Genomic DNA, 6,392 nt, shown 5'->3' on the forward strand with positions numbered 1-6,392 from the left:
CAATGTACAAGCCTCTAGATAAAGGGGGGAAAAAACATACACAGCATCGCCCTCATACTGATGGCCACTTTTGTGTGTGGCTGCATCAAGCGGTGCATAGACCCTCAGTATGCAAACACCAAGTGTCACTACGTGCTGAGGTTCTACCTGTCCCCAGTGTTGCGAAGGATGGGTCTGGTCACGCTGCTGTGGAATGCTCCAAGTAGTTGGACCGTGCTGTACCACCTGTCCCTTGTGGAAAAATTTATGCAGAGAAACACCTTTGACCACAAGTCCATCAGGCAGTGGTCGGCACGTAACGTCTTAAAGGTCCTGAGGGAAAAGGAGAGGGTGGATCTGGTGGGATGGTTCCCCGAGCAGACTGTCAAAGTCATTTGGCAGAATGCCTTATCGCCAGAACTTTCCAACAAGCACCAAGATGTAGCTTAGCTGGTGGTGAGAAAAGCCCTCCCTGTCAGATCCTTCCTACACGCCAGGAGTCTCACCCCCCTCGGCACGTTGCCGAGGTGGCTGTGGTGGGGAAGAGACCGTTGTTCACCTCCTCGTAGATTGTGCCTTTACAAAGAATGTCTGGAGAGAGATGCAGTGGTTTCTGTCGAGGTTCATCCCGAGCAGTTCTGTGACAGAGGACTCTGTGCTCTACGGGCTGATCCCAGGGACACACACTGAGACAAACATCAACTGCAGCTGGAGGATCATCAACTCGGTGAAAGACGCTCTTTGGTCTGCCCGTAACTTGTTGGTCTTCCAGTGCAAAGAGTTGTCCCCAACCGAGTGTTGCAGACTGGCACATTCCAAGGTCCAGGACTACGTGCTGAGGAACACAGTTAAGCTTGGGGCAGCCGCCACAAAGGCGCAATGGGGAAGGGTCGCTGCCTAAGACCTTTCTGCACAGTGCACTGAGGGGCTGGGAACTGTAAAGAGCCCCTCAGGCTGTACAGCTTAAAATGAATGTCTGCCAATGATTGTAATATTCATTGTTTGTACTGATACACCTTGTGATTCATGTTGTAAAAATTGAACCTGATTGTATTTTTGTGATGGTGATTTTGAAATGGTTTGAAATGTTGTTGAAGATATTTTATGAATAAAGTATATTTTTGCAAAAAAAAGGTTCTCCCAGGATGAGGCTAGCCCATTGCACTTCGGGTGCGCTGACGCCTGCAATGTCCCCAAATACTCGACTGCAAAATTTGTGGTAGTGGGGGACTGCGTTCGCGCTCTCCCCTGATTTACAACTTTTTTGTTCAACAATGTTCTTTATCATATGTTATCCAATACAAGCAATATAGGCCACGAAATACTCTTTCCAAATCTAGACTCTTTTGTTTTCCCCCCCGCAGCTATCCAGCCCCCCACTCTTATCCTCCCTGCGATTATCAACAGGCGATTATTCCATCTCCGCATCATTTTATCGCTGCCATTTGTTTTGTGGCCGCCAAATTCCACGCGCCATTTTTAACCCTGCGTTTGCCCACTCCAATATTCTCTCTCAAACCCCCATATAATACCCAACCCACCATCAAAACAGTCCCTGCACTCCTTCCAGCACCACCCTCCACCTCCCAACCCAACCCGTATCTCTCTGGACTTCTGTATAATATCATCAGTCAGCTATTCATTCATTTACATTCACCATTTAAAACATGCAGCTGCGAACCCTCACTATTTCAAATATGTACAAGCACCCTGTCCCCATGTTCATTCTAATTACCCCCCTCCGAAATCAACAGCAGTCCTCTGTATAATCTCCCCCTTCAATGTGATTCCTACCTTCTCAAACTCCTGCCCCCCTCTCCCCATGTGTAAAGTATTTCCCTGGCCCTTCTGCAGCTCACTTACCCTGCTGTGGGTTTATCTCATAAACAGGCTTTCCATTCACTTGCCATTATTTCTTCAAGACTTCAATAGCGCAAAGTGAAGAAATAAACAGAGAAAGAAAGCTGGAGACAGAAAGAAATCTAAATCCAGAACCTCCGTAAAATGAATAGAAAATGACCAACGGGAATCCCGTTTCACGGTCAGGATGATCGCACAGCCTAACACACACGCATTATCCCTGACTTATAAAAGGACTTTAGACAGCTTCACATTAGGACTTTTCACTTTCTCTTGTGGGGCTCCCGTTCCTCACACAACGGAGGCTAACATGTATGTTTTAGATTGCAAGGCCGGGTTACTTTAACTCCAGGATTATCTTTTTGAAACTCCAGGACTGCAGCCCAAAAGGAACAGGTTAACCGGAGCCACCGAAAACCAGGGTCCCGGACAGGCAAGTAAATCGGGGACAAACGTGCTGCAATGCGGCCTTCATCATGGAGAGGAGAACACAAGTGAGCATCTTTGACACTGTTAACTCATAATTATTAGGGTGTCCCTTTAGTCGGCCACTTGTGCTGAGCTTGAACTCCACCCACCCAAAAAGTCCCTCCTATTACCGTGGGGGATCTCACTGACCACTGACTGTATGGTCAAGGTAAGTTTGGAAAAATGCTGTGCGTCCACCTTTCAAACTTGCTCCACCCCATTCTACCCTCCTCCCTGTCACCTACCAACCTCCTCCCCCCCCCCCCCCCCCCCCCCCCCATTAATACAGACCCACCCAATATCACCATTCCTCTCCCCTCTGTCACCCGTGAACCTCCCCCAGTTACCCTGGGCCCTATCACGATCCACCTCCACATGCCCTTCCTCCCCTCAGAGCTAAAACCCATGACTGCCCCATGTCCACCCTGAGCCTCCCCCCCCCCCCCCCCCCCCATCCTGTTATCCGAGCCACGAGCCACCTGTCTTGTCTCCCTCCACGACCCCTCCACCCCACCAACCATCCCCTCACCGCCCAGATCAGACCTTTACCTACCCCTTCACTTCCTCTCTCCTCACCGTCCAAGGGCCCAAACACTCCTTTCAAGTGAAGCAGCATTTCACTTGCATTTCCCCCAACTTAGTCTACTGCATTCGTTGCTCCCAGTGCAGTCTCCTCTACATTGGAGAGACCAAACAAATTATATAGATTTTTCTTTTTTGCTCCTATTTCCATTATTTTTAAATCTTTTATGCTCCCCCCACCCCCACTAGAGCTATACCTTGAGTGCCGTACCATCCATTCTTAATTAGCACATTCGTTTAGATAATTTCACCAACTTCGACACCTATGTGTTCTTTTGTTCTGCTGTCTGTGACATCTTTTGATGATCTGCTTCTATCACTGCTTTTGCCTACAACCACACCCCCCCCTCCACTTCTCTCCCCCCACCCAACCCCACCCCCCCACCACCTTACACCAGCTTATATTTCACCCCTTCCTGGGATTCACCTAGTTCTGTCGAAGGGTCATGAGGACTCGAAACGTCTTTTCTTCTCCGCCGATGCTGCCAGACCTGCTGAGTTTTTCCAGGTAATTCTGTTTTTGTTTTTGATACCAGACCTTGACTGATAGATAAAAGAGCACTCTGCCTGTGAGCTGTCATTCTCTCCTGGGAAAGAATGTGTGTTTCCTTTCAACCTGTCTCAAAACTCACTGCCCAGTTAGTGCCTCAGGAAAACACAGGTTCGCTAATAAGGTTTCACTTAATAATACCTGTTGCAGCCTTTCGAACTGCGTTGTCTTTAGAATACGTATCTCACACTCACACCTCACAGTCAGTTTCAATTTCTTGATTTAAATGTTCGTTTCCCTCCCATCTTTCCAGTAAGTCATGACTCCTGCTGGGATGTGTTATGAGATTTGGTCCTTCTGTCTTGGACTCTGGGTGAAAGCTGTGATTTTTAGACAGGCTGTAGACAAACTCTGGTACTTGTTTGACACTTGTTTCTTGGTATTACATCTAAACAGGTTACAGAGTAGGCATGAAACTCGTAGGCATGATTCCAAGCCCTCTCTCTCTCTCTCATGACGAACACATGTCATTGGTACATCAGCTTCTACATTGTAGGTTATCCAAAACCATTTTTAACCCTTTATACTACAGGCTATAGTATGGCAAACTCATGCCAGGGTACGGTACCACTGGTCCCTGCCGGGCTTTTTTTTTATTCATTCATGGGATGTGGGCTTCGCTGGCTGGGCCAGCATTTATTGCTCATCCCTAGTTGCCCTTGAGAAGGTGGTGGTGAGCTGCCTTCTTGAATCGCTGCAGTCCCTGTGGTGTAGGTACACCCACAGTGCTGTTAGGGAGTTCCAGGATTTTGACCCAGCGACAGTGGAGGAATGGTGATATATTTCCAAGCTAGGATGGTGAGTGACTTACAGGGGAACTTCCAGTTGGTGGTGTTCCCATCTATCTGCTGTCCTTGTCCTTCTAGGTTGTAGCGGTCGTGTGTTTGGAAGTTGCTGTCTAAGGAGTCTTGGTGAATTGCTACACTGCATCTTGTAGATGGTGCACACTGCTGCTACTGTGCGTTGATGGTGGAGGGAGTGAATGTTTGTGGATGTGGTGCCAATCAAGCAGGCTGCTTTGTACTGGACAGTGTCCAGCTTCTTCAGTATTATAGGAGTGGCACTCGTCCAGGCAAGTGGGGAGTATTCCATCACACTCCTGACTTGTGCCTTGTAAATGATGGACAAGCTTTGGGGAGTCAGGAGGCAAGTTACTCATCGCATGACTCCTAGCTTCTCACCTGCTCTTGTAGCCACAGTAGTTATATGGCTAGCCCAGTTCAGTTTTTGGTCAATGGTAACTCCCAGGATGTTGATAGTGGGGGATTCAGTGATGGTAATGCCATTGAATGTCAAGGGGCAATGGTTGGACCCTGTCTTGTTGGAGATGGTCATTGCCTGGCACTTGTGTGGTGCAAATGTTACTTGCCACTTGTCAGCCCAAGCCTGGATATTGTCCAGGTCTTGCTGCATTTTGACATGGACTGCTTCAGTGTCTGAGGAGTCACTAATGGTGCTGAACATTGTGCAATCATCAGTGAACATCCCCACTTCTGACCTCATGATGGAAGGAAGGTCATTGATGAAGCAACTCAAGATAGTTGGGCCTAGGACACTACCCTGAGGAACTCCTGCAGTGATGTCATGAAGCTGAGACGACTGACCTCCAATAACCACAACCCTCTTCCATTGTGCTAGGTATGACTCCAACCAATGGAGAGTTTTCCCCCGATTCCCATTGACTCCAGTTTTGCTAGGGCATCAAATGCGGCCTTGATGTCAAGGGCAGTTGCTCTCACCTCACTTCTTGAGTTCAGCTCTTTTGTCCATATTTGAATCAAGTCAGTCATGAGGTCGGCATTTGAGTGATCCTGGCAGAACCCAAACTGAGCATCAGTGAGCAGGTTAATGCTTAACGGCACTGGCAACGACAAAAACTAGGGTGATACTACAAAACCTAGACTGGTATTCCCTGGAATACAGAAGGTTAAGGGTTAACTGAATTTACCATTCATGACTCCTCAGATACTGAAGCAGTCCATGTCCAAATCCAGCAAGAACTGGACAATATTCAGACTTGGGCTGATAATTGGCAAGTAATATTTGCACCACACAAGTGCCAGGCAATGACCATCACCCAGCGAGAGAGAATTCACCATCACCCCTTGACGTTCAATGGCATTACAATCACTGAACCCCCACTATCAACATTCTGGGGGTTATCATTGACCAGAAACTGAACTGGACTAGCTTTATAAATACTGCTGCTACAAGAGCAGGTCAGGAAACCTGCGGCAAGTAACTCACTTCCTGACTTCCCAAAATCAGGAGTGTAATGGAATATGCTCCACTTGTCTGGATTAGTGCAGCCCCAACAACACTCAAGAAGTTCAACACCATCTAGGATAAAACAGCTCACTTGATTGGCACCTCAAACACAAATATTCACCCCCTTCCACAATGGCAGCAGTGTGTACTATCTACAAGATGCACTGCAGAAGCTCACCAAGGCTCCTTCGACAGCACCTTCCAAACCCACGACCTCTACCATCTAGAAAGACAAGGGCTGCAGATGCAAGGGAACACCACCGCCTACAAGTTACCCTCCAAGCCACTCACCATCCTGACTTCAGAATGTATCATCGTTCCTTCACTGTCTCTGGGTCAAAATCCAGAAACTCCCTCCATTACAGCATGGTGTGTGCCTACGTGAAAAGGACTGCAGAGGTTCAAGAATGCAGCTCACCACCACCTTCTCAAGGGCAGTTGGAGATGGGCAATTAATGCTGGCCCAGCCCACATCCCATGCAAGAATTTAAAAAAATTATATTCTAATCCTCCAGTTACAAAGGTTAATCTGAAAGCTAAATTCAAAGCCATCAACATAGGATAGTTAATAGGAAATCAAAAAGGAAATTCAGAAGAAAGTTGTTTAAAATCCTTCCTTGATCTCCCCCCTCCCTATCTCTGTAATCTCCTCCAGCCTCACAACCCACCAAAAAATCTGCACTCA

General features: G+C 47.6%; 1 pseudogene; it reads left to right on the forward strand.

The window, feature by feature from the left end:
* The first annotated feature begins 1,094 nt into the window (after positions 1 to 1,094).
* On the forward strand, positions 1,095 to 1,230 carry LOC121292079 (annotated as a pseudogene).
* The last annotated feature ends 5,162 nt before the right edge of the window (positions 1,231 to 6,392 follow it).

This window comes from Carcharodon carcharias, chromosome 19 (assembly GCF_017639515.1).
Source record: "Carcharodon carcharias isolate sCarCar2 chromosome 19, sCarCar2.pri, whole genome shotgun sequence".
In the NCBI taxonomy this organism is placed as follows: Eukaryota; Metazoa; Chordata; class Chondrichthyes; order Lamniformes; family Lamnidae; genus Carcharodon; species Carcharodon carcharias.